The sequence below is a fragment of the Pan troglodytes genome, chromosome 11, assembly GCF_028858775.2.
Source record: "Pan troglodytes isolate AG18354 chromosome 11, NHGRI_mPanTro3-v2.0_pri, whole genome shotgun sequence".
Lineage (NCBI taxonomy): Eukaryota > Metazoa > Chordata > Mammalia > Primates > Hominidae > Pan > Pan troglodytes.
Window position 1 is genome coordinate 111,975,887 of NC_072409.2, and position 18,981 is coordinate 111,994,867.

An 18,981-nucleotide genomic window follows, 5' to 3' on the forward strand; every position below is an offset into this window, starting at 1 on the left:
ATATGGGGGCTTAATCAGCTTGTGACTGTAAGTGTAGATGGTTCTTGTTATTGATGTGCCTGAGAGTTGAGGCAGAAGCCTGCCCTTTTTGGGGAGCTCTCATCATGTCAGTGAAGCTGCAAAAGAAAAAAGCCAGATAAAGATGAAACATCCAAAGTCATTACAGCCTGGTCAACTAAGATTGTTTCTGTAATGAAATTACTGTTTGAGGATTATTCAAAGTTGGCACATGGAAGGAGTTACTTCGGTAATGAAAGGAGGAAAAAAATACAACTGGTCTGTGAGATCAAAACAGGAAACAAAACAAAACAAAACAAAACAAAACAAAACAAAAAAACCCTCCATGCAACGTCTTTTGGTGTACTCTAAAGCTAGGGGTTAGATCCAGTGTGTTGAGTTACTTAAGAATGGGCTGAGAATCAGAGTGATGTCTCCAAGCCCTTTGGCTTCCTGGGAAAGGCCTTTATTTGATGGGCCAAAAATATTCTGCTTGAAGATTGGGTCTCCACAGAATTAGACAAAGGGCATCAAAGCCTGTTCCATGGTGATCTGAAGGCTTCTGTCCAGGACATTTCTGTTAATTTGGATACCATCTATAGTCTCAAACTCATGGCGGTTGGTTGTAACATTTTAATAGCCAGCCTGGGTTTTTGGCAGGCTTTTGTTCCCCTAGCTTATTTTTCTCGAAGCTTGAGACTTGAGAAACTGAAATTTGAGAGCATTGCTGTGTCTTGGAACTTAAAATATAAAAAGCTGTTGGAGGTGATTTTTTTTTTCTTTCAACTGGTACACTAAAGAATGGAAGTCAGCTTTTATAAATGACCATTAGGTAATGTAACCAGAAGAGTTTTTTTCATGGACAATGTAAGCAGGTAGTTTGACCACGGATGAAGAATTCTTTTCTTTTTTTCTTTTCTTTTCTTTTCTTTTCTTTTTTTTTTTTTTTTGCTGAATCTGGAGAATGTCAGTTGTGGTAGGAAATACTTACGGGAGCAGCCTATGGTATGGTCCTAGCCAATCACTTGTATGTATATACTACTTCATTCAGCTTCCCCATAGCTGTCATTAAAGGGAGACTTCTCATTGCTGATTATATTGACACTTTTTTCTCCCAGATTTTTCCTCTTTATGGTCTATCTCTTAGGCAAGTAAACTTATCAGGAAAATTTCTGAAGAGCTTTGTGTATTATTCAATCACTAGGTGAACAGTCTATCCTTAACTATAATTTATCAATTATTATTCTCTATGGCTTTTGAATCCCTAAATGCAGGGAGAGAAAATTAATCTGACATTTTGCTACTTTTCATGCTTAGTTCTTTACAACCCTATTTGGTAAGAATCTGTTCCAAGATCCTGGAAGCATCTTGGCTATTTCCTGTTCTTTAATCCAACGCCAACCATAACTACTGCTCATGACCCCTTTTTCATTGGTATGATGTTTTTAAGTTTGTAAAATACCATATATAATATCTCTTGTGGTGTCACAACAGCCTCTTGAAGCAGGCCATCCTCAGGGGCAGAAATTCCTTCTCAGGCACCATGACACCTCCATCCTGTCTGCCATGGAACTCAAGTTCAGGCATTTTTTATTTCTCTTTCTCTTTTTCAATAAATAAACAGATAGAAAAGATCTGAAGCTGAGTTGAGAAACTGTCTTACTTTTTTCTTTAAGCACAAATTGACCTTCAGCTTTCAATTTGAAACTTAACAGAGATAGGCAGAACACCACGTGTCTTCATGGGTGCAATGACTAAAGATAGGAAGGCCTGACTCATGCGGGCCATCTTCCCTGATTACTACCCCGGGAGGCCATGCATTTGCAACGTCTCTCTGATCTACGGCTCTGTTCCCCAGGTCGTCTTCATTTGGCACAGCCACTAACTCCAGCCTATGCTCTCTCTCCCCAGCCTGTCCCCTTGTCCCCTCTACGTTGTGAATTCCCTTGCTTTTGCAGAACTTCTGCTCACCAGGTGGGGCCTTTTGAGCTTTCTCATCTCTCTTTTATTTATTTATTTTTATCCACCGGCTTATTCCATGTGCACCATTGTCTGAATTGTCATGCATTTTGGATTTAATTCCAGATCGTCAAAGGCATGTTTTCAGCTGAACAAACCAAATGAAGTAAAAAGCTTCATCCTCTTTTACTTTATTCTCATTACCCATCCCAGCGGGGAGGATGAGTAAAGAATGCATGCTCTAGATCCTGAAAGAATTTCTAATATTCATTCTTTCTCCATAAGATACGGAGCTTAATCCTTCCTTTAGACATTTTCTTTTTTTCTAAATAAACAGGGCCTAATTGGAAAAAGCTGAGAGAGCTAAGCAGAAAAGAATAGAAAACATTTACTGAGCTTGGAAGTGCATATTGAATACTGCAGGAAATTTGCATATGGATTACTTGGTGAAAAAATAGAAACATTCTCAGCCCATTAGTTACTGTGATGGACTCCCACTGACTAAAATCCAAGTACTTTTGCCTTGTTTTCTCCAACTGTTCTTTTCTGTAATCATTTCTCTTTAACCACGGGGCAGCTATTCTGTTACTGCACTTTGTACTAAGGAAAAGACAACATAGAGAATGTAGCTGTGCCTAGAATGTGAGCAGACTGGCTCTGATTTAATCCTCCAGTGAACATTGTACCATTATTTCTAAGCTTTGGCAGGAGGGTTGCCTCTTTATCGAGGAGCTTCTAGGTCACATTTGCAGCTCTACAGTTGCGTTAAGTGACAAACCATAGATTTCTCCCTGGTGCCTCAGTTTCTCCAAATGCAAAAAGAAAGGTAATTTTTAGCACCCTTAATAGAGATGGGAAAAATCAATGAATATTTATAAAAGTAAATTGAGACCCTGGAATATAAGATCCCACAGAAATTCAAAGCATAATTAAGGTAGGGAGAACAGATTAGTGTTAAATATATGTGTGAAACACATTTTACATTTCCTTCCAACAAAGGCTGAATTTAATTTACTCCAAGTGAGGGGGAGAAAAAAGGGAAAAAAAAGTGGTATTGTGAATTAGGATTCTAAATTTGGATTTTGATATGTTGATTGGTGTACTACAGACATAAAGCCACATGTTTACTTTTTCAGCAAATGCATGTGTGTGCATGTGTTTGTGTGTGTGACTGTGTCTGTGTCTATGTGAGATGGAGAAGATATATATATATATATATATAGAGAGAGAGAGAGAGAGAGAGAGAGAGCGCAAATCTAATTATCATTGGCAGTATTCCTCCAGGAGAGCCAACAGCAAGTACTAACAAAAGAATTGTTATCAAAAATATGTTTTCAACAGCTTACTTTTAATCCATTGAAAAGTCATTAAACATGCATTACCAGCTCTTTGCATTGTGGTATGAGGCGAAACCATTTGTACAAAGAAATATTCAGATATTGCCTGCAGAAAACATCTATATTACTGTGTCATTGTTTGAAGAAACAACTCAAACCCTCACTTTACAAGGGAATCATTGAATATTAAGAGATGTGGAAGTCAGTGTAAAGATCAAAATATCAATATCCATCAGCCCATTTTAGTCTATCCACAGTGGCTTAGAAACTGTTGGAAGGAATGATCTGTACAATATTGATCACATAAATGGAAAGAAATCCTAAGAGATAAAGGGGACCTTCTGTATATTATACATACTTAAGTGCTGCATAAGTAACAATTTCTCAAAAAACCAACAAAACAAGACAAATATTCTCAAAAGATTCTATCATAAAAAGAATACCCTATGGAAAATCCAAGTTCATGTTTTTTCCCCTGCCTGATTCCCTTGATGCAAGTGAATCTTTCATTGGGGTACTAAAGATATGGCTAAATTTTCTAGTGAGAGGCAGAATTTATCAGACAATATATGTAGTGCAGATCCCTCAAATCCCAGAAAAAAACAAGAAGTGGTGACTTGACTCTTCACCAGCCCAAGAATACATCTTTATTAATATCTGAACCAGGAACTTACCTAGGTAGCAATCACAATATGATTTTTTTAAATTAAAAATAAATAAGACTCGCATAAGGGAAAAGCTGGGCTGGGATTATCAATTAGCTCCCCCAGGACCTTGCTAAACGAAGTGTGGCCTGAAGACCAGCTGCATCAGCATCGGTTGGGAGTTTTTTTTAGAAATGTAGCATCCAGACCCCATCCCAGATGTGCTAAATCAGAGTCTGCTTTATAAGGAGCTCCCAAGGAGATTAAAGTGCAAGAAGCACTGTGCTAGGATACCATTTGGTATATTCTTGTTTCAGATATTATGTGTTGTTTCCATAGAAAAATTACCTGATAAATTCTCAGTTACTGAGAATTTGACATTTGGATAATCTGACCCATTATTATTCATCAATCCCAGAATTTGTAATTTTCACGCATGGAGCACCTGGCAAGTTCCAGGCACTGTGACAGGCTCCGGAAATAGATGAGCAAAATAGATGCAGAACCCAGGAGTGGGCTGTTAAGCAGATGGCTACTGAAATTTGTACTTAATGTCAGATAGGTAAAGAATTAGGAAGGAAAAATACAGTGTGCAAAGAAGGTGCAAATTGTGTGAGCCTGGCCGGGATCAGACATCAGAGAGTGCCAGGGATCCCCTGGGTGGTGGTGCCTCTGGGGGGCTTCTGGTTCAAATCAGCCACAAGGAAGCGGAAGAGTAGAGAGGTGGATTATGATTTCCCAGTAGTAAGGTGACCAACAAGTAAACCTGTGTCAGTGAACTAACCTTTTTCCCCCTAAACAAGTATTTTATTGGCCATATGATTTTATTTTTGAGATATCAAAAGCTTACATGGTTTGCTCAAATTAGAAAAATAATAAACACCAAAAGTCTAGGGAGTATGCAAACAGAAGCTGTAAATAGGCATTTTTTTTTCCAGATCTGCCTTGTGAATTGTCATTCTCCAAATTATCTTGGCCTGGGGGTACCTGTGGCTAGGCAGTTTCTGGTTTCCCCTCTCTCTCTCACCACGGTTGTCTAAAAGTTCAGTCAGTGTGCCAGTGATCAGCCAGATCCCAGATCTATCTTTACTGTGTCTTCAGCTAGCCTCAAATCATCCAGAAAGGCCAGTGGGTGTGTGCGTGCGTGCGTGCGTGTGTGTGTGTGTGTGTGTGTTCATGCTTCTTCCTCTCTTTCTCTCTCTCCCCTTTTCCCTGTTGAGGTTGCTTTTCCATCTCAGTCATTTCAAGTTTGAATTTGATTTGCATTTCTAAACTGCTAATTATACCAATTACTTGCAGTGCTTCTGCATTCTAAAAAGAAGCCTGAAACTGACCCCTTTTATTAAAATCAGTGTCCGTTCACCCTGAAGTTTAGAGCTAAGGAGGACCGGTCCCTTTTTTTATTTTTTATTTTTTCTTATAAATATATTTTTTAAAGGGCCAGCTGCCAGTGGTCTATTTTTCAGGTCTCAGATGCTCATGTTTCTGGTCATGTTTTTCTGTAGTCCAGCATACATTCTTTAACTAAATACTACTCTTGAAAGATCAAAAGGAGCACTCCCTGCTTTCATTTTGTTCTTGGCTGTAGCTCATGGATGCCTTGCTTTTTTTTTTCTTTCTTAATTTACAAAAAGCTTTCTTTCCTTCAGAAGAAAAAGAAGTGGCTCTGTGGATCATAAAGAGATCATTAGTGTTTACTAATACAGTATGTTCTTAAGTTGCTTTACTACCACGTCTTTTCAGTATTATTTACTGAGCAGCTGAAATAATTGGGCTTTGAATTTTTAGATTACTATAAAGCAAGACCTGTTGTCACTTATTGCTGGGTGTAATTGCACCATATGTATTTAGTGAAGCTATTTATTCATCTCCCTGGTGGATAACTTTGTCAAAAGGAGGTGAGATATTTCTGTGTGTGCAGTTAGAATCTAGAAAACATGCATTTCATGTAGAACTTAGAAATTATAGAGGGCTTCACAAACATTTTCTTGGTCTCCAGACCTGAGGGTCTGTTCTGTAAGTTTGTCTCATCTTTTATTATTCCCCATTGTTAGAACAAATACTGTTCCTATGAATTTATGGTTATTCTGAGTGGATTTTAAGCACTAGAAGCATCGTTTCAAAAAGAGAAAGCAAGGGAGGGAGGAGAAGAGAGGAAGAACGCATTTTAAGATGAATAACTTGCATTTTAATTTTTAACCAGTCACTTGTGCATTATTCAACACATCTGCATTGGGTGCTTACTACACATGCTGCTGCATCGTGAGAAGGGACAAGCCTGGTTCCCGTCCTAGTGGACTCACGTTCCATGAGGATGCTATAAGGGCATATATGTGAGAGACTAAACATAACCACTGGGACAGAGAATGCTTTTCTGAAAAAGAAATATTTCAACTAAGCTGTAAATAATGCATAGAATTTAACCAGGCAAATAAGAGGGAAACGTTTTTCCAGCATGTGCAAATGCCCTGAGGTGGGAAGGGGCATGGCGCCCTTGAGAAACTGAGCTGAGGGAGCAAAGGGAAGGGGAGGAGAGGTGAAGATGAGGCTGGAGAAGTAGGCGGGAGCCACATCAAGCAAGACGTATGAGCCATGGCGAAGCTTTGGGCTTTATTTGAAAACCAGTGGGAAATCTTTGAAGAATTCTACACAAAAGAGGGACATTATTAGATTTCTAGTTTTCAAAAGTGACTCCAGCTGCAGTGAGACACTAGATGGCGGGTGAGGACAAGAGTGGATGGGGGAGACCTATTAGGAGATCACTGAAGTAGACCAGGTGGGAGGCCACAGTGGCTGAGCCTAGGGAAGCTCAGATATTGATGGAGAGAAGCATTTATGCTACCAGGTGGGAGGCCATAGTGGCTGAGCCTAGGGAAGCTCAGATATTGATGGAGAGAAGCATTTATGCTTGAGAGATAGTTGCAGACTTGGAGATTAGAGATGGATATGTGGGAGAGGGAAATGTCAAAAATGACTTGTAGGCTTTGGGGCTGCGCTGCTGGGTGAATAGAGAGCAGGCAGTGAAGACTCTGGGGGAAAAGGTCATTGTTAAGTGTTGGAATATGTATTTTGAGATGCCTGTGAGCCCTCAGTGTAGAGATTTTGAATAGGAAGTAGGGCTTGGCGTTCAGAGGAGAGGTCTAGGCCAAGTTTAACAATGGAACAATCCATAGCCATGTGTCTTCTGATGTTACGCAGATTGGATTCTTATATCCACCAATGGAAAATAGCAAAATGAACTATTTTTCTCTTTCTCGAGGAATTTTGCCTCAAAGAGAATTGAAGGTGCTACAATAAATATTTAGGCAAATATTCCATTGATTTATTATTTTTCCAAAAAAGACAATTTGTTGAGCACCTAATATGTATTAGGCACCTGTTAGATTATGGGAACTTCTAAAACATCTTTCTTTTTTCCACCAGTAAAGTTACTTTGAAGAAAAGGTAAGCTAAGTACGCACCTAAGGAGGGCCAAGTTTTGTTACTGTTGGTAAATTAGTAGTAATCCTCAGGATCCTATATTTGATAAAATGAAAAGGGATCTTGCTATAAGATATTTCGTTGTTTGGCTGAATGTACAATCTTGTAGGTTCTTCTAGAATTGTCATGTTGACTCTTTTATGCCAGGTATCACTTTGCATTTTTTTCTCAGCAGCCCAGGCTTCTGAGTGGCTCACAGATGCATACCACATTTGTTTTTATTTGAGAAGTATAGTTAGTTAAAAAGGAAGATCATGCCAAGAACATAAGGCTCACAGTACTTTCTAGTCATTGCTAATGGTTTAACTCTGTGCTCAGATTTTGATGAGAATGATTAGTATAATTTAGGATAGTCAGTCTTTGTGAATTTGAATTATTAATATGTTTTACTTTGTAAGAGAAAAAAAGAAAGAGAGCAACTGGATTCCTTCTGAGACATGTTCTTTTTCTTATCTCCTTGACCTCTTGAAAAATAACATTCCTTTGGAATTACACAGAGGGAATACTTGGTTAAATAACTGAGCCAAAAGGCCGTGATCCTAGTTGAGGCTCTTCACTTACTAGTTGTGTGACTTTGGCAGGTCACTTAACCTCTCTATGTCTCAATTTCCTTTACTTGTAAAATGAGAACAATAATATCAGATAATTTGAATACATATGGATGTTGATGATAATGGGTAACATTTATTGAGAATTTACTATGTGCTAGATACTTTCCAGCCAAAATTGTTGGCTCTGTAAGATGGCAAAGAGATAAAATAAAGGAAGAAACATATCATGGAAACAACTCATTTTGCTCATTCTTTTACTTTTTATGGAAATAATAAACAATAGTAGTTTAAATTCAGTGCAAAGACCAACTACTGTAAATAATTAGACCCATATTCTCATCAAATTTAAACTAAGATGATGAAATAGTTTCATCTACCCTAGACTTTATACTTTTAGGCAGAATTTTTCATAGACTTATTATTCCTGGGATCACTGGAGTCAAGTTCCAGAGAGAGGGGGTGGAAGGTGTATTAAGTAGAACAGTCAGGGGGATTGAGGTTACAATTCTGAGCCAAGGTATTTTTCATAAGAATTATAGGGATCAAAGTACAGTGCAGGCATGACAGTGATTGAATAACTATGAGTGTGGGTCTTAAGACCCAAAAGGTCATCAATGGAAAGAGTTAATGGATTTAATGACAGTTTCTTACCCATGAGTGAACATATAGGAAGAAGGGGTCAAATGTGAGAGAGATTTCCTCATCAGCCAAAAGAGAAAGACATTCAGAAATGGGATAGAGTAGTTTAAAATCAGCACAAGAAAAGAGAAGAGCAAGTGGAAAGAATGAAGGGTTTTCTGAATCCCTGCTGTGTGCCAGCTAGGCTTGTGATGGGAAAGCTATGCAGAAAAGTTCCACCTTGAAAGAAAGAAACTGGAGATGATGCATTTTAGAAGCAATTGAATGGTTTTGATGAACCAGTGTGGGTTGTCACAAAAGATTGTCAATCCTAGGACGATGGAGCTGCAGTGAAGGCATCACTCTGAGATCACCCCTTTGTAATGGCCGCCAGGGCTAATGCAAGGTTTTGAGTTCCATTATTTTCATATCTCTTTCTTTTTTAGGCAGCCAGTCACAGATGATTTTTAACAAGAAGTACAGGATTTATATTTAAGAAGTGCATAATGGAAATCGATGGCTTTTTGTTGAGAAAAGCACAGTGTCAGGAAAATATCTCTGCCACTCTCTTTCCCCCTGTCTTGTCGCAGTGGTGGAAATTTTACATTTGAAAGTGAAAAGGCTTAAGATATAATTTTTTAATCCCATCTTTCCTGCCCACTTGCATCTCTTCCAAAGCTTGTCAGGGCCAGATCTGGAATAGCAAGAGCCATTAAAAATTTGGCATCTTGCACTCCGTTTTTTGGAATAAACTCAGTGTGGGCCAATTTATGGTAAATTATTCTCTTCGTGTGTGAATTTCCTTTTCTCTCTTGGCAAATTCATGCTTGCTTCTACACCCCTGCACACAGATCTTAAACACACACATTTATTACAGAATCTGTGTGGGATATGTGTGCAAGTGTTAAAGTGTGTGCCCATGGCTGTACCCACAAATGCATATGCACATATTTGCACCTATGTGCCTATATGATAAGCAAATTGACTTAAACAGTTTGTCTTGGAGGTTTGTGTTGCTGTATGTATGTTAGCATACATTCTGTTGCAACCCGCAAACAGTTTCTCAGTCAAGAGATGACAGAATTCAGCAATCATTTTGGGAAACACCATAGTAAATAAATATATTGCTTAGTTCTGTTAAACCAAGCATGCCAATTCTTAATAAAACTGAAGGCAAGAAGTGGCAATTCTCATCTTTGCAGTCAAAGACAATTAATTACTGGGCAGCCAAGTCCATTGCCAACAGGGAAGACCGAGCCAAGGCTTTGCTTCAGCCCATGTGCGTTGAACACAAACCCTGTAGCCAAGCATAGTTATAACCTGGGACACTGGATCGGAGTCTCTGCCTCCCATTCTGAGAGGTTGGCTATAGGATGGTTGACAGAGGCATGGCGTCATGGGAAACTGCTTGACCTGCTGTTTGGGGACACTTGACTCAGGGCAATTCAGGGCAAGGTCGAAAAGATCATTTTTCTTTGCATGAGAAACTCTGATGAGAGGCTCTTTCCTGGCATATTTGACAGCATATTAGCTCAGCTTTTAAAGGGCAATTTAAAACAGTTTCATTTCCTTTATGTATGAGAAGGCACACATTTGTGTGCCTTGAATTATTGCTACTAACACGTTCCCAATAGATCTGTGTATTTAGCTCAAATTTGGAAAAGGGAGTGGTAGGAAAACAGCTCACTTACTTCACAAGTTGTTGCTACAAATTTCTCAGAATATCAATAAAGAAGTAAATGCATCACATTCACAAAAAATACAACCATATGTTATTATTAGTATTTTCCCTCACATGGTTAAATATTAAAATAATTAAAGATACATTTTACAGTAGTTCTATAGGACATTAAAATTCAGCATCTAAAACTTGTAAATGCATTTTATAAAAGCTTTTGCAGTGTTGACCATTTGATGTCATTATGAGCAGTAACCAACCCTACCTAATTAAAAAGCCTTAATGAGCTTACTACACAAGGAAGTCTAGGCAATCAATATGCATTCTTACAAAGAGTTCATTTTCTCCATTTTCCTTAGCATTTATTTAGCAAATAATCTACAATCACTTGCCAAGTATATGCCAAGCACTGTACCTAGGGCTGGCAACAAAAGTATTAATAAGACTCAGTACCTTGTTCTTATAAAGCTCACAGCCTAGTAGGGAAACAAACAATCCAATTACTGTATTTCCAAGTGTTAGCAAGGCAGTAGGCGAAGCATGGTGGGCATGTGTGGGCACTGATCTGTTGTGCCTTGGCAGAAGCCTAAAGGAAGGCCTCCCAGAGGAGACGGCACCAAGCTAAAGGGTCAGTAGGATGTTACCAGGCACAGGAAGTAGTATATGCAAAGGTGAGAGGCAAAAAGCAACATGCTGCTTAATTAGGGAACCGCAGCTTGGCTGGCCTGGAGCCCAGGTGGGAAATGCGGGGGAACAGGTAAGAGGGGAGAGGCCTGATCCCATATGTGCGAAGACATAGGTCTCATACTTTCTGCCTCCCCCGTCCCTTCTTTGACCTGTAGTGTCTCCTTCTCTCTGTTTTTTTGTTTTTCTACTTTTTATTTCATTTTGCTTAACTAGTTGCCTTTTACTTCATCTTTCCCTGACTTCTGAAAGTTGAAAATATATTTCCGAGGCAGATCATTTGGAGAAACTAAAGTCATAGAGAATGTTTCTGACTTTTTTATTTTAATACAAAAATATTGCCTAAAATCGAAAGAATGAATTCTCCAACCTCTTGGTTTCCTCACCTCCCCAATAGTCATCTCATTTTTATATATAGAAAATAATATGGAGGTATTGGAGCAAGCAGGGTCAGATTCCAAATTTATTCCGCATGTATGTCTATCTCCTGGAACACATTATGAATGCAGGAAAGGTAAGATGAAAACCAAAGTTACTTTGGCATCATCTGCAGAGCCTAATGAAGTACTCATTGTGCAAGAAACTCAATATGTTCATGGTCCATTCATGGAGGAGGGAATTGGTCGCTTGGTATACTGCTTGTACTTAGAGTTTGAAATAATTCTTTTCTTTAATATAGAGCAGTGAAACATCTGAGCACTGCTTTTATTTGTACGCTTTATACTTCATAGAAGTATTATGCTCATATATTATAGATACATGTGTATGGATTATAGTTGGCGATGTGGTAATCAGAAACACAGGTACACAGAAAATTAAATACTTTGGTTGCTTTTAGCTGTTGCTATGGTTCGAGTATGACGCTTGGAGTTTATATGTTGACAGTTTGGTCCCCCCATGTGTGAGTGCTGAGAGGTGGGGCCTTAAAACGTGGTTAGATTTTTAAGAGGAATTAATGCTGCTCCTACGGGCCTGGGCTAATTGTCACAGGAGTGAGCGAGTTCTCACTCTAGTGGGACTGCGTTCGTTGTCTCCAAAGCAGGCTGTTGTAAAGTGAGGCCACCTCTTGTGTTCTGCCCTCTTTTCTCACATGCCAACTTCCCCTTTGGCTTCTCTGCCATGATATGACACAGTATGAAAGCCCTCAGCAAATGCTGCTGCCATGCCCTTGAACTTCTCAGTCTTCTGAACTGTGAGTTAAATAAACGTCTATTTTTTATAAATTACCCAGTCTGTGGTATTCAGTTCTAGCAACAGAAAATGGACTGAGACAGGTATGTTTATGCAGACCTAATTACATAGCCATAAAACATATTTGCTCTACTGGCGTGTTATCAAATGCATTTTTTGCTGTCTGTCAACCCCTGAAGTATACATGCTCTTGTGGATATGTATTCACAGATTGCATGAAATCAGTGCTAATAAACAACAGCAGCAACAAAAACTTATTGTTGTGTTTACACAACCTCCAGGCAACCAGTTTTCATTATTTACCCACCCACAGAAATAATTATTCACTTGAAATTGTAGTCTTCTGGCATTGTATTGGTATAACATGAATAATATATGATACCTTGTACATATAGAATAGCTAGAGAGGGCTATATGATATGTCTTAAATATCAATGTTGCACTGTGAATATTCTTTTTCCAGTCATGATATAATGCCCATGATGAGGTTCCATTTGTCCCCAGAACCTTTCGATTGTTACAAACCAGACACTTGATAATTTCCATAAAAATTTAATATGGTTCAAATGTTGCCACAGAAATAACATATTTCTCTCTACATTGTCTTGTGGCTTCTTGAAAAATTTTTTTCATTTTCATTTTTTAAGCTGAACTCTCATGAAATTTGCTACCTCATTTCAAGGACCTTTTTAAGAATCAGCTGCTTCCTCATGACCCAAATGTTAAAAAGCAACATATTCCTTTAAACCAATAAGAAACGTGTATGTACTGTCCATTTCAGTAACCCTTGTTTTATACAGATTTCTTCATCAAAAATAAGCAGCACAACAAGCCAGGAAGTTTTATTTATGAGCTAGTTAATAGGCCGATTTTGTACACCAGAATAATAAGGAAAAACACAGTAACTTGAATCTCTTTATTATAGTTTAGGAAAACATGACAGAAAGAGTTTGATATTAATTCTACAAAAATTTTAGTAGTTCCAGATAATCTGGATAAATGAGGACTGTAGGCCGCTTCAGAATGCCAGATGACCGGCATGCACTCAGTGAGTGAATGACTCATTGAGACCAAAGTGTCATAGCCTTTGCTCCCCTCCTACTGCCCCAGCTAAACCCAGGGTTGGGGAAACTTTGAAGATTGTTGTAGGAAATGCAAGTGCAAATCTATTTAGATACTTGGAACCTTTGGAAACTCAGTTTGGGTTATACTGATTTCCCTGAAGTTAAGAGGACTCTCAAATTAACCTGGGACAACCCTAAATAATTTTCCGATGAGGCTGTTATTACTCTGGGTAGAACCTTTGAAATGTTGTAAAATCAGATATTACCTTTTAGCAAACCAAAAGGAAACACAGTAACTCCTGAGTTCAATGCTCTGTTAAGGACAAGCGCGTGATTTGACTGCAACATGAGTAAAATTGCAAAGCAAGAATATATAGAGACATGTTCTCTGTTCCCATTGTGGAGTTATTAGTCCCAACAAAACAAGGAGCAGAAGGAATTCCCTATTACTCCACATAATCGATTCATGAACTACTTTTCAGAAGCCTCAAAACATTTGAATGATTTTCTTTTTCTCCCTCATGTAGCACTTTCTACAAACTGATGTAAATGTTAAGATTTGCTAGAGCATGTAAATGCATCCAGTCTAAGAATGCACTGGAAACAGAAACCAGAGTGGCATGAGGTGACCCATATGTCCAAATGCGAAGTCCATCGAAGGAGAAGCAAAATCAGATGACCCCAGTGTGCTTCTACAGTCTTTCTTGTGATTCTTGGTCCTTTTTTTCTGACCTTTCTTCTACTTTTTTTTGTCCTATTATCTTCCCACCTAAATTTTAAAATTAGATTTAACTGTTTCACAACCTAAGGTGTGAAACTACCACAGTTTAGTTCTTTCCCTTCTTCTCTTATTTTCTAGTTCTTCTGTTTATTTTATTTCGTCTTTTTAAAATCCCACCAAACTGTATCTTTTCAAGATTAAGGTGACCTAATGATCCCTAGAATGTTGCTGCTCAAAGTATAACCTCCAAACATTCACCATTTAGAAGTATCACCTGGGAGATTGTTAGAAATGCAGGATCTCAGGTCCCACCTAGCCCTACTGAGGCAGAGTCTGTGTTTTAACAAGTCTCCTAGGTGAAGCTGGGAAGCACTGCTCTAGAAAGAAGCTTTCAGAACTAAATCCCAGCTGAATTCATGCATCAGATTTCTCACCTCTCCTCAAGTGTGTAAGGTGGCCCTTTGACCATCTTTTTCTGAGTCACAGAAGTAATCTTTCACTTATAGCTTTTGAAGTTACGTGCTTGATTCAAGTGGACTTGAACTCTTGGACTTATTGTGGAAGTCACTTTGACAGTATCTGCAGGATTAAAAGTAGTTGCTGATCCTCCCGCCCATGCCTTTCTTCTCTTTGGGTTGTATGCGGAGATGTGAACTGGCATATACTTCGTCAGTCAGTTCTTGCTGCATGTCTTAGCATCAGCCATCACTAATGGGATTAATTGGTCTTAATTGATGGAATTGTGAAAGTGTGTACCTCCCAGGGTCACAAACACTAAGCCTTAATTCAAATCAAATGTATATTTTAAAAAGCATGCCTGGCATCATAGACTCCTTTCTGTTTGGGTTTAGTTGACATTAGCAATGGTATGGAAACCTGATCAGGAAAGGTTTGCTGTTATTACTGCTTTGAATATGAACTTATGCTTCTCAGCACTCTAAGTAACTAATTAGGGGAGGGAGTAATATTCTACTTAATTATTGGTTACACATATAGAATAAATCCTATTTTAATGGTGTCTAATGAGCCTTTCATTTTTAGAACCTTACACAAAGCCTCTAATAGAAAGGGAAAGTAATATTTCAAAGGTCATCTTAATGCCACTTAATGTCAACAATCGTAATCAAGCCAATATATGTAGATGGTGATTACAGTCCAGTTATGATTATTTAAATATAAAATAATCTAAATTAGCAAAGTGGAACAAGCTAAGATTCTTTAGGTTTGCAATAACTTAAAGTTTCTAATTAAAGTTTGTTACTTGAAAACAACCTCAGAGTTAAAGAACTCTTTCTCAAAGTGAGGCTTCATGCAGTGCAGTATTTTCAAGACCCATGAGTGTAAGTTCTGTCACTGACAGTTTCATGCCCTCTTCCCATATGTGTCCGCAAAGCCACTGAAATGTGCAAACAGAAAATGATGGCTCCCCTTCTGTGCTTTTTCTCAACAGGGGAATGTAATGGGCAGTAGAAGTATGGGATGTTTTATGGGTCAGGAGGCCACCGAGGGAACTTGTGGGCACACCTGTTTCAGAACCCGACATCTGCCTGGTGGCAGATTAAAAAGTTGGGAATTTAAAGAGTCTCCAGTAAGAGATGGAGAGTCTGAGATTTTGTCCTTTTTGCCCTGCTCTGGAATGGAGATGCCTTTTCCATCCTAGGACGGTTGCTAGTCCATGTGACCCTTGTCTGAATTAGAAATGGGTAGATTCTGCAAAATGCTTTACTTTTGTCACAAGATTTTCATCAATAAATGGACAGTGATCACAGTATGAATGGCATTCCCTAACTCACCTGCTCACACTGTAGTAGCGTTCATCAGAATATCAGAATCTTATGGGGGGCTTGTTAGCAGTCAGATGGCTGGGCCTCACTCCCAGCGTTCTGATTCTGGGGTCAGAGAATGTGTATATCTGACAAGTTCCCAGGCGATGCCAGTGTTGCTCGTCTAGGGACCCCATCTTTGCGAACCACTCCTCAGGGGTGCGTCAGTATGTAACCTGCCCAGCCGTACACGTTGAACTTGCTTTCATGCACATAGAGCTTACTCAGTATTTTTTTGGGAAAAAATAATGCTATTTAGATAAAATTACTAACATAGGGGAAATTTTCTAGCAAGGAGCTTGGTATGGAATAAATGCTTAATGCACACCAGGCCCCTTTTCCTCCATTGCTGCTCCCCACACTGTCACCCTGCATTTGTCTCCCTTGTGTTCTATTCAGCCACCTTCTGTTTCCTCCTTGGATTCTGAGAGTTTGTTTGTTGGTTCATGTTTCTCTTGTTTTCCTGTATGTAGTCTGTTTTTGAACCTCGGGCAAACTCTGGCCTCATCATTGAGTCATGTGTCACTGAGTCCTGGGCTCATGTTTCCTACAGCTAGCCCAGGAAGCAGAAGACCTGAAAATAGGATATTGTTCCATTTGGGTAGGAGTTGTCCAGTGGCAGCGACACAAGCATCAGTTGACGGTTTTGACCTTAGATCTCAGGATGGACTTGAACTTCAGGAACCTCGATGAGAAAGCATCTGGCCAAACCCAAGGAAACACTCTTAATGTTCCTTGCTTCCCTAAGCTTAGATGTCAGTTTACAAGGTGAGACATGCTCGCTCATTAAAGAATTGGAAAACGTGAAAAAAATAAGAAGGATAAAAGGCATCCATTTGCCCCAAAAGTCAAAGAATCCAATTTTGGTATATTTTGTAACAATCTTTTATAAGCCTACCTAAATGTTGTTTTATTTTTAATGCATTTGCATTTAATTGAACTTATAAATCTAGCGGTAAAACTGCCTGAGGGAGGGGAAATTCTTGTGATGAATTACAGGATTATTCCCATAATAAATGATAATGATTCATGATAAAATTATTTGCTTTCAAGTTTCATCCAGACGCCATTAGAGAAATGAACAGCACCTCCTTTCTCTTTCGGCAGAATTGTCAATGTGACAAGTTCATTCAGGTGTAGTGCCCTGCACACTCCTGTGATGAGTTGGATATTTGGCACCTCACCAAGGCATTTATCAATCCTTTAGTGCCTGATTTTACTGGTCTTGGGTTCCATGGTTCCTGCAAGTGAATTCTTCAACAAGAGTGAGTTGGGGGTGTATGTTATGAGCCCCTGACTACATGAAACTGCCTTTCTTCTTCTGCCTTTATTCATACAACATAATGAGGTCAAACCCTTCATTCATAATCTTTTCCCCGAGAATACTGTAATGCTGTTCTATTGTCTTCTGCCCTTTCTTGTTACAGAGGAAACATCTGATATCAGCTGGATTTTGATTATTTTACAGATAATCTTTTTGTTGTCATTTTCAGTCTAGGTGCCTATATTTTCCTCTATCCTTGCTATTTGAAAATGGTCAGGATGTTCTGAGATATTGTTCATTTTGCACTGATTTGCTTGGAATGCAATAAGCCCTTTGGTCTTTGATTGTTGCTTCTGTTAAGAGTAATAATAGCAATTAGTTGGGTTTTAACTGAATATTCAAGTGGACATTTAACTGGAAAGACTTGGAAATGGTATTCTTACATATAGTTTATGTCTTATCAAGTGAACAGTTTGAATTAATCAGAGACATGTCTTGGATCCTTCTAATCCCTCTATGGTAGAACTAGGGATGTTGTTTTATCCTGTACTCACAGAAACCTCATTAATCTTATTCTAAAGTAGTTCTCCGCTCTCATCCGGGTGCTGAAACAATGCAGCTTTCTCTCAGATCAAGATCTGAGGTGACTGTGGAACAGAGTGGATATGGGGCCTACTCAGGTTTGGGTATGTGCCCCTGGAGCTGGCCCCAAAATGGAATCCACCCTACAAAAGAGCCTTGCTAAGAACCAGGCTACAGACTTGGCGTGTCTAAAACCACAAGCTCACTTCAGACCTAAGTGTGGTCCACCAGGTGATTCCAAGTCAAATAAACTGAGCTCCAAGAGTTTTCTCTGAGTCGTCATTCAAAGAGAACCCTAAAAACAGAGGTTTGGTCAGCAGAGGCCTCTTAGCTATGAGTTGGGGTTTAATGTTGAGCCCCTTTATTCTTAAATTTGAGAGTCACTTGAAAAGCTGCAGAAATGAGCCCCTTAACTCCTCTCTCCCTCTAGTGACGTTTCCTTTCACTCTGCTGAAAAAGTAGTTGGCTTTGTCAGCATTCATCTTCTGCTCAGGCTAAATTTATTTTTATGTGAAATAGAAATCAGGAAAACACCAAAATTATTTTAAGCAAAATATCAAAATTGAAATAAACCAACATATGTCTGTGAAACATGTATAACTCTCAATCAAAAATAAGTGCAACTTTCATAAATTTCTTAAAATACTCCAGCATGCAAAATCTGGACAACTTAAATAGATGGAGTTATGACATGTTTAATTATTTTTTTTTACTTAGTTCGTCCCTTATTTAAAGATGAAAATTCCAATAACCAAAACCTGGCCAGCTCTAGATCATTCTGTTGTGAACAATGTCCTCTACCATCTATTATAGTAAGTAAGAGAACCAAAGAGTTTTATACAATTTCTTGCAGCAAGGTTAAGTTATACCTGCTAATTTTGAATGGGAACCATCTGGAACGTACCTTCCTTCCTTACCCACCCTCACCCCCCTGCATTCCTCTATAAGAAGTGAGGCTTCTTAATTGCTTTAAATGTATTATGCTTTTTTCCAGTAGGTGTTCCGTATTTCTCAGTTTCCCTTCCCCTGAGAACTCAAATGGGATTAAAACTGTCTAAGTAACATAACTATTCTGGGGGTTAGCACCAAAGAGAGAGTTAAAAGATAAATCCCCATCTCACCTTTATGCTTCATTTCTAGGCTTTCTCTAGCACATTTTCTTTATTAGATTGTTACTTCAAGGATTGGAATCACTTTGACCCTATTAATAGTAGCTGATATTTTGCCCTCAGAAGACATTGAGTAAATGTTACTGTCAATAAATATTATTGACAAACCAGTGACACATTTATTGAAATCTTAAGCCTTTTATCTTCTTTTCCTCATGAATTAGATAATGAAATGTCTAAAAAGTAAAAAAAGATTAAAGTATTACAGTACTTTTTTGG

At 38.6% G+C, this 18,981-nt stretch overlaps 1 protein-coding gene across 14 annotated transcripts in view; it reads left to right on the forward strand.

Annotated features, from left to right (window-relative positions):
- The window catches only part of GLIS3 (GLIS family zinc finger 3), a 740,609-nt gene that overhangs the window by 608,014 nt on the left and 113,614 nt on the right, over positions 1–18,981 (forward strand). The window lies entirely within an intron of this gene.